General features: G+C 42.7%; 1 pseudogene; it reads right to left on the reverse strand.

Annotated features, from left to right (window-relative positions):
- The window catches only part of LOC103638136 (G-type lectin S-receptor-like serine/threonine-protein kinase At2g19130), a 53,581-nt pseudogene that overhangs the window by 13,940 nt on the left and 19,664 nt on the right, over positions 1-19,977 (reverse strand).

A 19,977-nucleotide genomic window follows, 5' to 3' on the forward strand; every position in this document is an offset into this window, starting at 1 on the left:
ATGGAGTTTTGATCACAAGAACAAGTGAGAAAGAAAAGAAGCAATCCAAGCGCAAGAGCTCAAAAGAACACGGCAAATCTCTCTCGCTAATCACTAAAGACTTGTGTGGAGTTGGAGAGGATTTGATCTCTTTAGTGTGTCTAGAATTGAATGCCTAGCTCTTGTAAGTGGTTGAGAAGTGGAAAACTTGGATGCAATGAATGGTGGGGTGGTTGGGGTATTTATAGCCCCAACCACCAAAAGTGGTCGTTGGGAGGCTGTCTGTTCGATGGCGCACCGGACAGTCTGGTGCACACCGGACATGTCCGGTGCCCCCCGCCACGTCATCACTGTCGTTGGATTCTGACCGTTGGAGTTCTGACTTGTGGGCCCGCCTTGATGTCCGGTGGCGCACCGGACATCTCCTGTTCATTGTCCGGTGCGCCAGTATGGGCGCGCCTGCCTTCTGTGCGCGCAGAGCGCGCATTAAATGCGTCGCAGGTAGCCGTTGGCGCCGAATAGCCGTTGCTCCGGAGTTGCACCGGACAGTCCGGTGCACACTGGACATGTCCGGTGAATTATAGCGGACTAGCCGTTGGAGATTCCCGAAGCTGGCGAGTTCCTGAGGTCGTCTTTCCTTGGAGCACCGGACACTGTCCGGTGTACACCGGACAGTCCGGTGAATTATAGCGCGCCGGCCTGAGAAATTCCCGAAGGTGGCGAGTTCGAGTTGGAGTCCTCTGGTGCACCGGACACTGTCCGGTGGTGCACCGGACACTGTCCGGTGGCACACCGGACAGTCCGGTGCGCCAGACCAGAGGTGCCTTCGGTTGGCCCTTTGCTCCTTTGTTGAATCCAAAACTTGATCTTTTTATTGGCTGAGTGTGAACCTTTTACACCTGTATAGTCTATACACTTGGGCAAACTAGTTAGTCCAATTATTTGTGTTGGGCAATTCAACCACCAAAATTATTTAGGAACTAGGTGTAAGCCTAATTCCCTTTCAGAGCCCACCCAAGCTTTTGCATATCATGAATACTGTAACACCCCTGGTGTTTATATTTCGCTCGACAACGAGTATGGATTTAAGCATGGGATATCAGCAATAATAACGATCTCTATGTTCTAATATTCACCTATCATAATTTTGATATCATTTTCATTTCTGTCTATCCGGTCTAATCTAAATGTTTCGCAAAGTCAGAACGTATTTGTTCCGGAAATTTGCGAGTCTGGTGATTATTTAAAATTCATCGATTTGCTCAAATACGAATTTGGAAACTTAGTTCAGTCTTCCAATTTCGTCCCAAACAAAATTTATTAGAAGCCCGGCGACAAGAGTGTTGATGCGAGATTAAATTGGATCGAGATAATTAGAACTGATATTGAGTATTCATAACTAATCTGTTTCCCTGTTCAGACTGCGTATAAAATTATCGGGTTTCGAATCAAATCAAATTAAGCACAGTCTTAATATATCGACTCTAATGTCGTTTGGTTTGGTCCATCGACATCTCGTCTAAAACACTATCTCATGTATCGCCTGCATTTCTATCCATTTGGACTATTATAAATATTTTATGAAGTTTGAAATTTAAAAATCCTTCAATATGTCGAGTCTACGCTATTCGAATAGCATGTGATCTTCGTCTGAACTCAACTGGGTCAAATACAGTTTAAAGTATCGGTCCCGACCTCGTTTGGTTCGGTTCGTGTGTTCCTCGCCCAGATCCAAATTTTTGGATATAGATAACGGGTAGGAATTCATCTGACTCCAGAATATTCACTAAATAAAATCCTATCCAAATATTGTGGTCAATCTTATTTTGGTTCGACCCTTTTGTACATCTTTTAGAACTTAATTTCAGTCTCGATCTCGTTTGGTTCATTTTGATTGCGATGCCGCGTTCGAATCACGTAGTTCAAAATTTATTTATTTCATAAAGTGTCAAGTCTGGTGCCAGTTAAAATTAATCGAATAAGGCGAATTGGAAATTTTACCCAAGTATTTCGCTCTTGTTCGAGCGATCTCTACAAATTCGGCAGAGACTATACTAGGGCCAGGCTGTTTAGATAAATCGAACCCGAACCAACCAAAACAAATGAAAATTAAAATAGCAAAGTCGGTGTCGTGGTTCGCTCAAATTTTGTCTCGCCCAGATACAAATGACGGGTATAAATGACTGGTAAAAATTTATCAGAGTATTGGGATATCTACCAAAATCAAACATTGTTCCAATATTGTTGTCAATCTCATTTTTGTTCGATCCTTGATTACATCTTTTAGACCCTAATTTTATAACAACAAAATATCTGCTTTTTGCCTTTGTAAAAAAATGGAGGAAAAATCTTATTTTACTTCTCCCACTGTCATACTCCCTCAGCCATATCCAAATCTTCCATCTCCCTCACAACAGCCACCCTCCCATTTTCTCATCTCGGCCACAACCATAGCTTGGTGGTCGATGTGCCCTGCTCCAGCCTGGCCGCCCACCTTGGGTCCTCATCTCCATCTCTCAGCTGCTCAGCTCCCTGGTGCTCGCCCTCCCCTGCTCTCAGGACAGCAGGGAGCCGACGACCTCTCCAACTCGGCCGGCCATGGCACCGCTTCCCCAAGCGTCACATTGGAGCTCGCCCAACCCTCTCCCATCTCCTTCCCCAAGCACAAGTCCCATGGTCGAGCTCACCCCTGCAGGAGCTCCCTATGGCGCCTAGATTTTCAATTTCCTATGAGTTCTTTTTCCCCCACATGCAATCTCGGCATCGTCGTCGTGTTTAGTCACGGTGATTCTCAACTTCCCTATTTTTATTTCATTGAATTTCTAATGCGAGCAGAAATTTTTTTGGTGCTATGTTAATACGATGTTATGTGTATATGTGTGTGTTTGTGTGAGTAAGAGGAACTCCAGGTTTTTGCGTAGAGAGGAAAGTCGTGTGGCGCGTGCTAGGTGTTTGATGGAATGGATGAATCGGAGATCCTTGTTGCTCTTGCGAAATCCAAGTCTATTTAGTGTTGGTAAGCTAATTTATTATTACTGTTGATTGAATTATTAGATGAATGGAATGGATATGTTTGGTGAATATATATGCATCATGAGTTAGTGGTAATACCTCTTCGTGGTAGTGACATGATTGTATTCATGATTATGGTTAAAATAAGTGATGAAGGTATTGCTGTTCGAATCTGCACGTATAGTTTTGATTGTGCAACTAATTGAGTGGAGTAAATCATGTGTTCTATAGAAATGTTATATACAAAAGTTGTAGCCAACTTCTTTATCTTGTTTGTTCAAAAATTTCATGACCATATGTTTAGTAGTTTAGGAGTTATGATTTTTCCAAGTCCAGTTTCAGAATCTGTCCAAATTCTGTACAGGTTTCGAAAATTGGATTGTTTGGCTAAGCTAAATTGAGAATCAGCCCTTAGTAATTATAGAAGAATTTTAGTACTTTTCTTAATCTTTCCAAAAAGTCTTGGATCACTTTTTTTGGTGGTCTAGATACCAAGTTACAGCTGTTTGAACTATAGAGTCTGAATCTGTCCAAATCTGGACAGAGAAGTCTGTTTGTGTTAACTGACTTTGATATGCATTGAATTGACCTGACATGTTTATAAATAAATTGTAGACAATTCTATTAGCTTTCTAAAAAGTCTAAGATCACTTGATTTGGATACCTGAGACTCCAATTATGGATTTTTGAAGTGAGTAGTCGAATTCTATCCAAATCTGGACAGAATTTATGTTTAGTTCTGTTTGACCATTCTAAAGGTCGAATCTTGTTGTGATGGTAATACAAAAGTTATAGAGGACTTCATAAGCTTTCCAGAAAGTCCTAGTTTATCATTTTAAGATGAATATCTTGTGAGTTATGGTTAAAAGAACTGATTGTTGTACTCCTGTCCAAAATCAGAAAGTATTAAGTTGATTTCTGGAGTCATTCTTGTTTGGCTAGGTAGGATTAGTCAATTCTTGATTCTTGAGTGATGAAGACTTATTACATATAATGGTTTCATTTCATTCTTGAGGTTTGCTCTATACTTTAGTGCTTTTGGGAAGTAAATGCTTTAGGGAATGCAATTGGTCTAGAGATTACGTAGGCCTTCTGTGAGTATGGCGAAATTAATAATGCGAAAGGTTTAGTAGACAAGTATACCTAGTATTATTATGTTGTTTCGGTAGTGTGGTGTTTATAAGTATGATATGCTATTCCCACTTGCACTTAACATTTTGTCGTTCTAAGTTTTTGCTTCTAAGTGATAGTCGAATGGGATTATGTAATGTGTTGATCGTATTTTTCTTGCTAGGATAATTAGTGAGATACCTTATTTAGTAGTGTATAATTCATGTTATTTGGATATGGTGGTTTAGAAAGTAGTAGATTGCTTCTATCCATATTTTGTTCTAGGTGTCTGTTAGTGAAGAATCTAAGGATATTAGTTTTTAGATGAATGCTTAATCTTAGGAGAAAATATAACCCGAGCAAAACCTGTTGCTAGATGTTTGGTTAGGTCCATTTGGCTTGAAGGTCATATTTGTGTAAAGTCAAAAGCATTTAGTGCTACCGTAGTAAAGTTGAAATGTCTTGCTTTAAGTGCTTAATCTACTTCGGATAGCATTATCTAGTCCGTACTATTTATACTCGTGCTCATTCATGTACATCTTGCATATCATATAGGTACGTTAATTGATCACGTGATGTGGAGGACAAGAGCTGGGTTAATCCCAAGATGATGTTGATGAATAAACCGGAAGAGTGGATTATCTGATCAAGTACCAGGATGAGAGATGCTCACCAAGTGATCGTCATCTAACAACATTGACTTAGTGTTATTCCAGGCAAGCCTCGGTGCATTTGCCACCTCCTTCTGTTTTAAAAAGTTTTATCACCTTGAATGATGCATTAGGTGATAGGAGTTGTGTGATCAAACAGCTGATGCATTTCCTTCCTTGATTAAACAACCCTAATACTTGTTTTATGAAAATTTAGTGATGCTTAGCCCTACTTATTACTTTAGGATGGTTTTTAAAAAGATGATGTGTAACACAGGATATGGGAGTTTGTGAAATAAAAGGACTTGTGATGATGAACCCATTGTGGCCGCGATGATTTCATCATTCAAGGTGGGTACCTCTCTCAGGTATCAAGTTTTGGGAAATAATATGAAATGTAGACCAGACGTTGAGTAAGAAAGTTCGCCCGTCTGTGTCGATTAAGGACCGTTCGATGTAGGCCTGTTGTGGTGGAGACTTTGCAACTAGCCACATGCTCCGGTAAGCCTGAACTCGGCTATTCCATACGTGAAAAGACAATCGTGCACTGGACGTGGGAGATGGTGGGAGTAGTATGTACCCTCCTGGCTAAAGGCCGGACGGAGGAGTATTGTGCTCCCGGGTAGCGCGGACCGGTTCACGTTGTGGAGGATCTGTGGGAACGGTTGACATATGCAAGGGTTAAGTGCTACATATGTCGTATGGTTAGGTATCCCCAACTGGGTATAATCGGTTCGAATCGTCGTTGCTCCTCGGTCATAGAGACTCTACCCTCCGACCACTCATCGTAGTTAATAAGTAAAATAAGAATTTGGTAAAAGAAAGCTAGACCAGGACAAGTGAATGCTCTAGATTAGGCAAATCTAGATTCAGGAGAAGTACTTAACTTGTGAAGCAAAATTTTGGCATTAGGATTCACTACTAGTAAGCTCTTCTGCAAAATGAGTCTTTGAAATTTGATAAGCCTTACCTTGATTCCCAACAAGCCAACATATCCTTTAGGCCCGTTTGATTCGTTGGAATTGAATTCCATTTTAATAATTATAATTTAGATAAAACTAATTAAGTTTATATATTTATATATGTAATATATTTGTATATTATCTAAATCATATGAGAGAGATAGTTATATACTATATTTATGTTATAGAGGCGCAAGTAGAAGAATGTGCTATAAGTTGTACATCGGAAAAATAGCATGTAAATCTATAGAATCAATTTCCATCTCTCACCCTATGAATTTGAGGTAGGCTTATATGATAACTTTGAAAACTGGTGGAATGTCATATTCTAAAAAAATAGCCTATTCCATTAGTAAGATTCCAATTCCTCGAAATGATAGGAAACAAACGGGGCCTTAGAGTCTTTTCTTTAGTCGGGTAAGTCTTGCTGAGTAATTGCGTACTCAGGGTTTTATTCCCTGTTTTTTTCAGGTTATAATTTTGTTCTGTTGTGGATGGTGCTAAGTGCCGGTGGGCTCGGCCTTCTTATATAAGTATATCCCATCTTTAGCTTCTTTATTGAGGATTGTCACTCAGCTAGCATGTATTTTAAAACTTATAAATGTTTTATACATTCAAATTGGAATCTTTTGAATCAATTTCTTTTGTAATCACTATGATAAATATAATGTAAACTTGTTGTAACTCGTTTTTCTTGAATACGCAGGAGAGCTGCGTATTTTTGTATTAAGAAGAAGAATAAAATGGGGAGAAAAAACCCCAGTACAAAGGTGTTACATTTGGCAAACCAAAACCAAAAAACACACCCCAAACAACTAAGACACCTAAGACGCCTCTTCTAAATGAAAGAAAGAGAGCGCTTTGGCTCCAGCCATACGCCAACCCATCAACTCCTCCCTTGCAGCTGCCAACACCACCGCAGCGCTAGGGTTACAGTTATCAAAAACACACCTATTTCTATGCTTCCACAAAGTCCATGCACCCAAAATGACAAGAGAATTGAATCCCTTGGATAAAGGCATGCCCACCCTGGCAGCACTATTCCTCCACCAGGTTTCAAAACAGACGTCATCATGGGAAGGGCAGAGCTCCTGGAAACCACCCGACCGCAGAAGGCTGAACCAAAACTGTTTTGCAAAACTGCACTGAACCAACAAATGGTTGATAGTTTCTTCCATCTGGTCGCATAAAGGGCAGGACACTGGGTGATCCAGGCCACGCTTAGCAAGTCTGTCAGCCGTCCAACATCTATCGTGCTCCACAAGCCAGAGGAAGAATTTACACTTTCCTGGAGCCCAGGATTTCCAAATGCGTTCAGCAGGCTCAAAGCTAACAGAGCCAAGAAGCAAAGCCCTGTAAGCTGAACTAGCCGAGTATTCACCCGATTCACTAAACCTCCAGGTATGCACATCAGGAACATCCGGCTGCAGAACCATCCCCTCGAGTAAGTCACAAAGGTCCATGAGATTAGCAAGGGCTGCAACAGAAATAGCCCCTCTCAGATCAGCCAACCAATTGAGATCAGGCAAGGCATCCTTGACCAGGCGTCTAGAAGCAATACGCTTGGGCACCATACCGAAGACAGCAGGTGCCACCTCCTTAATACATTTGCCATTCAGCCAACGATCCTTCCAAAATAGAGTATCAGACCCATCTCCCAAATGAGTGATAACAGCCGCAGCCAACAAGCTTTGCACAATGTCGCAGGTTTGAATCTGGAAGTCCGACCATGGCTTAGTCCTATCAGATTTTTGCAGCCAAGGCCACCTAGCCCGCAGTGCCCAGCTCATGATCCGAAGATCACTAATACCCAGACCCCCTAGGTCCTTGGGTCTAGTGACTTTGGGCCAAGTCAGCAGACAATGGCCACCATTCACCTCCTTCCTCCCTCTCCACAGAAAGCCTCGTCGAAGCTTATCAATTGCTTTAAAAGCCCAAGAAGGGATGTCCAACGCCAGAGCAGCATAAATCATTCTTGATGTCATCACAAATTGAACATAAATGGCTCTACCAGCCTTTGTCATCAGATCAGCTTTCCACCCAGGTAACTGTGCTGCAGTTTTATCGACAATTGCTTGAATTTGACTTCTCTTAAGCTTTCCAAGAGAAAGCGGGAGGCCAAGGTACTGACAGGGAAATTCCGAAATGGAACATGGAAGGAGCTCCTGAACACAAGCAAGATCCGCCTCAGAACATCGGATAGGAAAAACATTACTCTTTTGAACGTTGGTCTTTAGACCGGACGCATCCCCAAAAATCCGAAGGATTTCCAGAATCAGATTTATGTCTGAAGGCACCGGCTTGAGGAAAACCACTGCATCATCCGCGTATAAAGAGAATCGGTGCTGCAGACTGTTCGTGGAAAGAGAGTGAAGCAGCCCTTCATCAGATGCCCTCTGGATCAGCAAGTTGAGAGTGTCCATGACTAAGATGAACAACATTGGAGATAAAGGGTCCCCCTGCCGAAGACCCCGCTGGTGAGCAATGTAGTCCCCGGGAACACCATTTAATAAAATTCTCGTCGAAGAAGAGGCTAGCAGCCCACAAATGATGTCACGCCAGATCTGCCCAAAACCCAACTTCTGCAAGACTTCTAGCAAGAAAGCCCAAGATACCGAATCAAAAGCCTTAGAAATGTCGAGCTTGAAAAGAATGCGGGCTTGCCTTTGACGATGAAGAAACCTTGCAGTGTGCTGCACAAGCATGAAATTGTCTAAGATAAATCTTTTCTTAATGAACGCTGTTTGATTCGGAGAGACCATATCATTCAAATGTCGAGCCAATCTGTTGGCCATCATCTTTGTTACTAACTTTGCGAAACTGTGGACAAGGCTGATCGGACGAAAATCTTTCACTTGGGTTGCACCCTCAACCTTAGGCAGAAGAGTGATAAACGCTGAATTGAGCAGCCCCATGTTCCTAAATTTCCGAGCCCAAACACAAGAGATCGCTGCCATAACATCAGCTTTGATTGTTACCCAACAAACCTTGTAGAAACGGCCGGTGAAACCATCCGGGCCCGGAGCTTTATCCGACGGCATAGATTTTACAGTACCCCAAACTTCTTCCTCTGAGAAAGGCACATCTAGCTCATTGAGATTGAAAGAAGGCATCTCCAGGGCATCAAGATTAAGAGAATTTTCTCTCCCCAAAGCAGTCCCGAGCAAGGCATCATAGAAATGGAACAACTCATCAGCCTTATCCTCATGTGATGTCAAAATAAGCCCTTCACTTGTAGATAACGAGCCAATAAAATTCTTCTTCTTTCTTATTCTAGCCTGAGCATGGAACAGGGAAGTATGAGCGTCCCCTTCTTTCAACCAATTAATTCTGGACCGAAGACGGGCTATAGATCTCGACGAGGAGAGCACCAAGATGTGCTTCTTAAGGGTACGCCTTAACCAATCCTCACTTGGAGATAGAGTTCTGCTGTCATGAGCCATCTCCAGTCTATGAAGGAGCTCCCGAGCCATTTCAAGCTGTAGTTTTAAATCCCCCACTTTATTATCACTCCAACGCTGCAAAGCCTTTGCCGTAGCCTGTAATTTCTTGGAAAGACTAACAAGAGGGCACTGGCCTGCGGGAATCGAACTCCAAGCGTTAGCCACAACATCCTGGAAATCCTCCAATTTTACCCAGAAGGCCTGAAAATGGAAGCGCCCTTTCCTTTTATTAATATCACACAGGCCCAACAAGAGAGGGCAGTGATCCGAATCTTGAGTAGCAGCACTCTGGAGAAGGCAATCTGGAAATAAATCTTCCCAATCAGCAGTACAAAACATCCTGTCCAATCTGACTAAAGTAGGGCAGGCATGCCCATTCGACCAAGTAAACCTGCGCCCAATCAGAGGAAGCTCCAGGAGGGCAAGATCGTCCTTCCACCTTCGAAATCTGCCCATCATAGCACGATCAACATTGGAATTACTCTTGTCTTCATCACACAGAATCATGTTAAAATCGCCAACAACCAGCCAGGGCCCAGAACAGTGGGTCCTAATCAACCGAATTTTGTTGCAAATGTTTGTACGTGAGTTGTGTTTACTTAATCTTGCAATCCTGGTTGTAAGTGGTTTATCCAGGGTCCTTGTAACACTCGGACGGATCATGTTAAGTTATCAGATGCACATGCATAGCCGTCTGAGGTCTTTGAGACGAGGACAGATGCATGTGGGCCCAATAACTTGGAAGGTTCTGCCACAAATACTCAAGCCACCCAACTCCTTTGGTCAGATGACCTTAGGCCAAAACAGTAGACCATGGCCACCTTTTACTTCTTTTCTTCCTTTTCACAAAAGACCTTTACGTAGCTTATCGATAGCTTTAAGAACCCAACCAAGGAGATCCAAAGCCATAGCTAGGTAAATAATTCTAGCTGTTAGCACACACTGGACATAAGTGGCATGACCAGCCCTAGACATAAGCTCCGCCTTCCATCCTGGCCACATATCCGCAATACGATGGATGATGGCTTGTAATTGATCTGTATTAAGCTTCTTGAGAGACAAAGGGAGGCCAAAATACTTTCTAGGGAATTCTGAAACCCCACAGGGCAGCAGCTCCTGGATGACTTCGACCTTCTCATTAGTACAACGAATAGGAAAAACGCTACTTTTTTGCACCATTAGTCTTCAATCCCGAAGCATTACCAAACAGTATCAGGAGGTTCACAGTCAAAATGATGTCCGTTAGGATAGGTTTTAAGAAGACCATTGCATCATCGGCATACACATACGGTGTTGTAAGCGAAGAAAGAAGTTGTAGAAGGCCATCCTCAGAAGCGCGCTGCACAAGGTGAGAAAGAACATCCATGACGAGGATGAAAAGCATAGGGGATAGGGGCTCACCCTGCATTAATCCTCGTCGATGGGCAATGTAGTCACCAGGCACACCATTCAAAATAATTCTTGTTAATGAAGAATCCAAAAGCCCACTAATCAAGACACACCAAAAAACACCAAAACCAAGTATCTTCAGGACCTCGAGAAGGAAAGCCCAAGAGACTAAAATCAAAGCCTTTGAAATCTCAAGTTTAAAAAGGATTCTGGGTTGTTTCTGATCGTTAAGAAACCTAGTTGTTTGTTGCACTAACATAAAGTTATCCTAAATAAATCTCTTCTTGGTAAAGGTTGTTTGATTAGGAGAGACCATCATTTGCAGCTTACCGGCCAACCTATTGGCCAAAATTTTCGTAATGAGCTTAGCAAAGCTATGCACAAGTAGGGATGAAAACAGTCGGTAAACACTAAAACCATTTGCTAGTTTCTGCTGCTAATCGGGAGGCTGGACCCAATGTAGAAAGGGTGACAAGTTCGATCAACCTGTTCACCCCACCCCTAGGGTTCGTAGATGACCTTTGTGCGATTTTTCGTTTCCCTTGTTTGTTTCGGTTTGTTTGTTGAATGGGAAAAGGTTTTGGTTATTTACTGGGTGAGGCTGGTTTGTTCAGGTCAAGGCTACGACTTGTCTGCTACTGTTATTTAGTAGCATGTACTGTTGCTTCCTACTGTAAAAGTTTTCGTTGATTGGTGTTCCATGGATTATGCTGTCATTGCAGCAGTGGCACATGGTAAATCAGAATGCTTCTGAGACTGACAAGGTCGAGGGAGACAAGTTTAGGTTTTGAGCTTTTCATGAACTGTAGGAGGTTCCCTATCAGATCAGGTAAACAGATGCTGAGATCACATGGTGCTTGTGTGGCCTTGACATCACAATTACTCTGATGCTAAGATCACATGAGCTATTGAGTCAGTCATCAGAGAATGCTTTGAAGGCAATGTGGCAAAACCATGTAACTCTAATTTGAAACGGGGGAGCACAAAATCATTTGATTTATAAGCATGCACTGTTATAATAGCTTGATTAGCTTCATAAAAGAAACACTATAATCCGAGTATGCTAACCATGTATAAATTACAAATTAGAGTATTATCTAATCAACCAAAACATATAAAAGGATGGTGTATATGGTGCATACCTTTTCACCATGATCAAACACAATGACATTATTATAGAGGCCTAAATGAATGCCAGAAAGGTTCCTATTGTCATGTGGTGCCTTACTGAAAGGAAGCTTCTTTGTTTTAACATAACACACTGTATCATATGAGAAAAATCCAACCCATCCTCCTACAAGATATCATAAAAACGTTGTGACAGTAATTGATACATAACAAAGAACTATCCCCATGACTTCCCTACGGAGCATTCTCAAGAGCATTATAGCTATCGAATAGAAGTAATATTAGGATCTCACCAAACAACATTCTAGCTATTGAAACTAGTAAATAATACCTTGATACCAAGCACATAATAAATAAGTAAACAACAAACACAAAATCCAACAATCTCGATTATGGGAGAAGAAATTATCACACCTTGACATGACAAAGGAAAACCTAAAGGTATAATAACTGCCAGCTTGCAAACGAGATCTTATAGCAATAAAAACAGATAAAACCAAAATAACAAAAAGAATACAACTAACACTCCAAATATCAAATGGAAAACTCCAGCCTAAAGCTGCAATAGAAATATCCAACATCAGCACTACTGACATACAGAATTGGAGAAGAAACCTTTAGCAACTATCATGATAGCAGGCATGACCACTAATGAAATAGTACAAAAGGTCTAACTCTTATTCTGCACACAAGCATAGAGCTCCATGTTTAGCAGCCAGCAGCCAGATCATGTCCTGAAAAGGAGTACCTGAAGAGCACCCTTGCAGAAAAATCAAGCAGGTCGCCCAACAATCTCCTTTTAAAAATAGGTAATGATTCTTCACGCCTTAAAAATAATAACCAAAAAGGGTAAGGTAAACACAGTGCAGAGAAAACAAATAGTGTTGCCGACGAAGTTTTTGAAGTAAATCCTATGCTTTTGAGTGCAGATACCTTAGAATGAAGTTCTGAAATTATTTCATGAACAAGTACAACGATATCTAGCTAACCTACAGATTTTTAAGAGTGAAGGGACCACCTGATCCTTTGGCCTCCAGTGCAAGATCGTCCAACCATTGAGAGTCACTCCGCACAATGAATTGTTGCCTCCACAGTCCACATCCTATATAGTTGCAGGGAAAGGACAAACAAGAACTTATGGACACAAAATGAATTTGGCTGTGACACAACCATCACAAACCTATCCCCAAAGGGATGGGCAGATGGCCATGACACTACGAAACGTGAATGTTACTGAGGATCTTTTGCTTAAAAATTATCTTGCCTTCCACCCATCTTTTTGCCGCATTGAATGCTCCAGCAATATAATCAGAAAATTGTGTATGATGTCTTCAATCTCACCAATGCTTACACCATCAGCATTTTTCTTTGTGTCCATCTACAGTTTGAATACATGGAATGAAGAAATACAGTTTATGTCATCTGAGCATGATCCTTGTTAGAAAAATATGATAAAAGACCTGTGACACTCACCTCATGGTTAGATATCAAAACCTCCAAAATCCATTCTGGACAATCTGAAATCGAGGTCATTGTAGTTCTGTTATCTAGATGACTACAAGCCAAAAACATAAGATCCTGAAACAACGTAGAAATATTTTGACACCATAAGAATTAAACAAGATCTAAAATTAATAAATAAAAAGCATACAAGTCTTAGCTTGTAAAGAACAAAGAGCATATAACAATGTAGAACAGTACAAGTGAAAACAAAATGTGTAGTTGTATGGCTGCTGATATAAACATGGCAACTGGGGTTATGAGGTCGACAGAGATGTAAGGCATCCAGATATTAGCAACACAGACATGTAATCCTAAGATTTCAAAATCTAAAAAAACTCGACATGCGAGAGCAAGACCGCCCCCACAGCATTATATTAAGAAGAATACCTCACACAGGTCGAAAAAAACCCCTAAACCCCTTCCCCACCCATATACGAGTGTATATATGATTTTAAGATGGTTAGACAATGAGTCTAGTGCCACAAGAAAGAGTTGGATCACACCACTGCATGCACAAATACACAACAACAGGGAGATTGTACCTCTGGGCCATTGGCCAGAGAATGCATTAATATGTCAATGCTACCAAATTCATTCCTCGCTGATTCAACAATGTCCTGTTAAATTAAGAGAGCTCAATGCTATTGTAAACTCTAAAGCTTTTATGAGAAACAGGTAACACATTGGAGTTGTATCTTCAGAATTTTCTTCTAGCAAGAATAGAACCAAGGCAGCTATTCATATGGAAAAATGATTGGAGGATGCACACCTTTACTGTCCAGTTTGATGCACCTGCATATCTTTTGTTCGATTTGACCTAATAGAGAAATAAAATGTTAATTATGAATCCATATTGCAAAAAGAGATAAAAAATAAGAACATTACTCTTCAGGGGAATCGTAGACAGCATCAAGTGGGTAGACTTAAACAATATCCATAAGAGATCCATCTGGCAGCCTGTATCAACAGTTAGATACTTGCTAAACTGTATGTATGATGAATCCAATAAAGAACCAATATACATATTGTTGTGATTCATCAAATTTTCCACGCTTCCATAGAAGAGCTAAATTGTTTCAGCATCAGCAGCTTGTTCCACTCTAACAAACTCGTGGCACTGAACATTCTGAGATGAAGGAGCACAGGGACATCCCCTTCCAGGACCTAACCTGGAACTGACAAAGAAATAGGGACGCGGGGAGGAGGCCTTCACCTTGTTGAGTGCACAGTGGAATTCGAGGGTTTCCTTGGCCTCGGTTGCCTAGGCGAGCTCAGGCATCCGCTCCGCAAAGGTGCCACTGGCGTAGTGGTGGGACCCTACGATGTGGCCACCGTAGCCCCTCTCCTCGTCCCTGACGTTGACGATGGTGATTCGGGCCTCGCTGCCTAGGCGATGTGGGGAGAGGCGGTTGGAGACACGGGACGGCGGTGATTGTCTTGGATACGGGAGATGGCAGCACGGTTGGTGTCTATGGGAGATGCGAGACGAACAGACGATGGACGACGAAAGCGAGCGAGGAGGGTGCGTACTCCATGGGAGGAAGGGGACGGGGCGGCCTCAGCGGGAAGGGACCTAGGGCATAGTGAGAGGGGGTGCTGCAGTGCGGCTAGCGGGGTAGAGGTCGACGACAATCTTAGAGGTGGGGGTGGGCATGGCAGTCTCGCCATAGCGAGCGGGGGGGGGGGGGGGGGGGGGGGGGGGGGGGGGGGGGGGTAGCATGCGGTACGACACATGAAAAGTCTGACGACGCACGAAACTCTCCTTTTAAAGGAGTAGAGACTAAAAGCCATGCTAACATTTCCAGGAGTTGTAGGCAGAACTGGAGCCAGAGTGAAGTGTGACCTACTGCTAGTAATGATCATTATTGGTTTACATTATTTTTGTGGAGTTCCTGTTTTTTTTACTTTTCAATTATTTGTCTTTTAAGATAGCATTACAGGATAATAAGGGGAATGAGGATGTGAGAGTTTCTATGAAGGTTGGTGGCAAAGAGTTTCCGATTGGAACACTATCAGTTGACAAATACCCTCAATGTAAAACTAGTTTGTTATTTGAGGAGTTTGAGTTACTAAACACCTTTTTTTAGAACACACAGGAGAGTTGTGTATCATTATATTAAGAAGAGAAAAAACGAGGGGAAAAGAACCCTCAAAAGAACAATACAAAAGCCAACAAACTGATCTCACCCACTACCTTTTTTTTCTCGAAAAGCGCAAGAGAACTGCGCCCCATTATATTAAGGAGATAAAAAGGTCTAAGAAGACCAGGTACAACAAAAATTTAGACTTCCTTACAGAGGTCTAAAAACCAGAAACCCAAAAGAATCCATCAGAGGACAGCACCCAACTACTAGCCTAAAACCCCCTCCAAGACTAAGCCTCAATGAGAGGGGCAGACAGGTAGGAAAGGCCTAAAGCCCCGGCCATTTCCCACATCCATCTTTCCTCTGTAGCCATCCTAATGGCTAAAGACACATTAGGGTTCCAATTATCAAAGACGCATTTGTTGCGAAGATTCCAAATAATCCAGGCCCCGAATGCAATAAGAGAATTAAGCCCTTTCTAACAAGACCCCTGACCGAATAAGAAGCTTCTTCCCACCAGCCCATGAAGGAAGACAAACCAGGCTGAGGGGCTAGCACTTAAAGGTCGAAAGTCCTCAGGAGCTGAAACCATAAATCCCTTCGTATGCCACTTTAGCTGAATAGTTACAATCTGAGGAAATACTGAAACATGTCTGTCTTCAATAGTAGGCTGCAACACTACCTCAGAAAGAAGGTTCCAAAGCTGTAGACAATCCACCAAAACTCCTAGAGAGAGAGCACCTTTCATGTCGGAGATCCATCTTCTATTTAGAAGACCCTCCTGAACAATTCTTCTTTTTGAAATCATCCTAGGTATACACTGAAAAAGCCTAGGAGCAATGTCACATATTCTCTGCCCTGAGAGCCATTTATCAATCCAGAACAGGGTCAAAAACCTGGAGAAAGGTCAGCCCTTAGCTCCTGCTAAACACCATCCTAAGACCTCTTTAGCAGATAGGAGCGTCGCTGCCACATTTGGCGCAGCCCCATCAAACACACATCTATTTCTATGTTTCCAAATAACCCAAGCCCCCATTTCTATGTTTCCAAATAACCCAAGCCCCTAGAATAACTAAGGAATTGAAGCCCTTATGATGCAACCCTACAAGTTGAGAACTTCGAGTCCTCCAGCAGTTGAAACCAAAATTGTCGGGCAAAGATGCAAGAAGCCAACAGGTGTTCGATGGATTCCTCTTCCTGATCATACAAGGGGCATCGCTCGGAGTGAGGCAACTCACGCCTGGCAAGACTGTCAACAGTCCAACATCAATCATGTTCAACCAACCATATGAAGAATCTACATTTGCCGGAGCCCATGTCTTTCGTATTCTATCAGAAGAATCAAAAGAGGTTAAACCAAAACAATATAATAGCACGTTTGGATGTCGATATTAGAGCATTGAATTGAGAATTGGAATCAGCTTTCCTAAATTATGTCGTTTGGTTGCACACAGAATTGAGATTTGGAACCAGAGACTCAATTCCCTGGAATATAATTAAAGGCGCAGTTCCCCTGCGCTTTCGAGAAAAAAAAATTCCCTGGAATTGGACTATAACTAGAAACTCCTCCCAATACCAAACGTCACCCCTTTGTATTGTGTGGAATTAGACCGCACAATTCCAAACTCCAATCCAGCGACATCCAAATAATAGAATTGGAATCACATCATTTCAATACCATGGCTGATTTGGTATTGAACTCAATTCAATTACATGACCTTAAATATTGACATCCAAAGGAAAGTTGGGAGCATCAAATCACAATTAGAAATTGCTAAAGAGCTTCTCCATCGCTGGGAAATTGAAAGAGATGAAAGGGCTCTTGCTGATGATGAGGAGTGGCTGAGACGGAAGTTGAAGCTTCATTGTCTTGGTTTGGCCTCACTGGTGAGAACCATCGCCCGTCTGCGTTCTCGGATTTTGTATATTCAGAAGGGTGATGCCAACACCTCCTTTTTTCATCAGCAGGCTAGATACAGAAAAAAGAAGAACTTCATTCCTAAGCTGCACGTTGGTGATCAGGTGGTCACCTCCCAAGAAGATAAACAGAAGGCCGTTTCTGATTTCTATGAGAACATTTTGGGTAGGGCTGAGGAGAGGAGCTACACTCTTGACTTGGATGAGTTGGCCATCCACAATCATGATTTATCTGCTTTAGATGATCCGTTTCTTGAGGAGGAGGTGTGGGCTGTGGTAAAAGATTTGCCTCCGGATAAAGCCCCGGGGCCGGATGGTTTCACAGGTCGATTTTATAAATCCTGTTGGAATATTATTAAAGGTGATGTGTTGAGGTCTTTGGATGTCATCCAGCGTGGCCATGTTTTCAAATTCCGCCTGCTTAACACGGCTTATATCTCCTTACTGCCTAAGAAGATGGATGCTGTTGAAGTTAAGGATTTCCGGCCTATAAGTTTGATTCATAGTTTTGCCAAATTGGTAGCTAAGCTCATGGCTACTCGGCTGGCCCCTTTGCTTCCCTCACTGGTTTCTGTGAACCAGAGTGCCTTTGTGAGGGGGAGGAGGATTCATGATAACTTTATGCTTGTCCAACAAATTGTGAAGTTGCTGCATAAGAAGAAAGAACCACATATCCTTCTTAAGTTGGACATTTCCAAGGCTTTTGACTCTGTTTCTTGGTCGTTCCTTTTGGAGGTTTTAAGAAAAATGGGATTTGGTCAGTGTTGGCGGGATCTCCTTTGTTTATTGCTGTCTACTTCTTCCACTCAGATTTTAGTCAATGGAGAGCCTGGGGACATCATTATTCATCGTCGCGGTCTCAGGCAGGGAGATCCTCTTTCCCCAATGCTCTTTATTCTAGTCATGGATACTCTGAATTCTTTAATCAACTATGCCACTTCGTTGGGTTTGCTTCAACCTATTGCTGTTCAGCAGGTCAGGCATCATGTTTCCTTCTATGCTGATGATGTTGTAGTTTTCTTGAGGCCTCACATTCTGGATCTGGTTTCGGTCAGACGCATTCTTGATTTATTTGGTCACGCCTCAGGCCTCCGGACCAACCTGGTTAAGAGCTCGGTCTCCCCTATTCATTGTTCTGATGATGAGCTGGCTCTTTCTGTGGAAACTCTCTCTTGTTCGGTTAAAGCTTTTCCTTGCACTTATTTGGGTCTTCCTCTCACAACCTGTAAGCCTTCTAAAGAGGTGTTGCTGGCCTTTGTGGATAAGGTGGCAGATTACCTTCCTGGGTGGAAAGCTTCTTTGTTGAATAGGGCTGGGCGTCTTGTGCTTGTGAAAGTGGTTCTCACTGCTGTTCCTATTTATTGGCTTATAGCTTTGGATCTCCCGAAATGGTTCATCAAGGCTGTTGATAAAAAGCGGCGGGGGTTCCTGTGGAAGGGACATCAACAAGCTAATGGAGGAAACTGCTTGGTAGCTTGGGATAAGGTCCAGAGACCTCTTCAGTATGGCGGCCTTGGAATCCATAATCTTGAGCTTCTAGGTTGGGCCTTGAGAATTAGATGGCTTTGGGCTCAGAAGACTGATGTGGAGAGGCCATGGGCTGGACTCTCAATTTCTATTCCCTATAAAGCTCGGGCCCTCTTCGATATGGCTGTGAATGCCGTGGTTGGGAATGGTGAGAAAATTATTTTCTGGACTGACCGTTGGTTGGATGGGCTTACCATGGCTGAGATGGCACCCAATCTTTTCAGAACTGTCCCTATGCGAATTGCTAAGCGAAAGACTGTGGCTCAGGCTTTGTTTGGGCGGAGTTGGGTTCGTGATATCAAGGGTGCTCTTACTGTTCAGGTTTTAATTGAGTACCTCCAGGTCTGGGATTTTGTTGAGGAGGTCGTACTGCAAGCTGATGTTCCTGATCATTTCAGATGTAAGTTGACACAAGATGGCTGTTATAGCAGCAAGTCTGCGTATGAGGCCTTCTTCGTGGGCTCTACCAAGTTTGGCCCTTGGAAGAGAATCTGGAAAACCTGGGCCCCGTCGCGTTGTAAGTTCTTCCTATGGTTGGTGCACCATAATCGGGTTTGGACCGCTGATCGTCTTGAGCGCAGAAATCTGCCCCATCCAGTGTCTTGTCCATTTTGTGACCAGATGACTGAGACGGTGCATCACTTGTTGGTTGGTTGTGTGTTTGCTCGCCAAATTTGGGCCTGATCCTTCAACAGCTGGGGCTGCTGCAGTTGGCTCCTCAGTCCTCAGTGTCTCGGTTCTCAGGTTGGTGGAAGAGAACTGTTGCTGCTGTTCCTAAGGGGCTTCGTAGAGGCCTCAATTCTCTAATTACGTTAGTGGCTTGGGAGATTTGGAAGCACCGCAACAGGTGTGTCTTTGACAATTCAAGACCATGTGTTGTGGAAGTGCTAAAAGCTGTTAATGTGGAGGGGGGGCTTTGGTGTTTGGCTGGAGCTTCCAAGCTCCAGGATCTTGTTTTTGGGTCGGTGCCTACTGGTGCTTAATTAAGCTCTGTAGGTTGTGGTCGCCTTCTTCATTGATGTGGCGCGACGGTTGTATTTAAGGGAAGGCGTGTGTGTGTTGGTGTTTGTGTTTCAGGGTCACTCTTGACCTTTGTACCTCCTTTCTTCCTTAAATGAAATAACGCGCAGTTCTCCTGCGCTGTTCGAGAAAAAAAAAAGCATAAAGCATCATAGGCAGATATAGTGGAGAACTGTCCAGAAGGGGAAAGACTCCAAATATGAGCGTCAGGAATCTCAGGATGGAGAATAACATCATCAACTATCTGAAACAG

Source organism: Zea mays, chromosome 6, assembly GCF_902167145.1.
Source record: "Zea mays cultivar B73 chromosome 6, Zm-B73-REFERENCE-NAM-5.0, whole genome shotgun sequence".
Lineage (NCBI taxonomy): Eukaryota > Viridiplantae > Streptophyta > Magnoliopsida > Poales > Poaceae > Zea > Zea mays.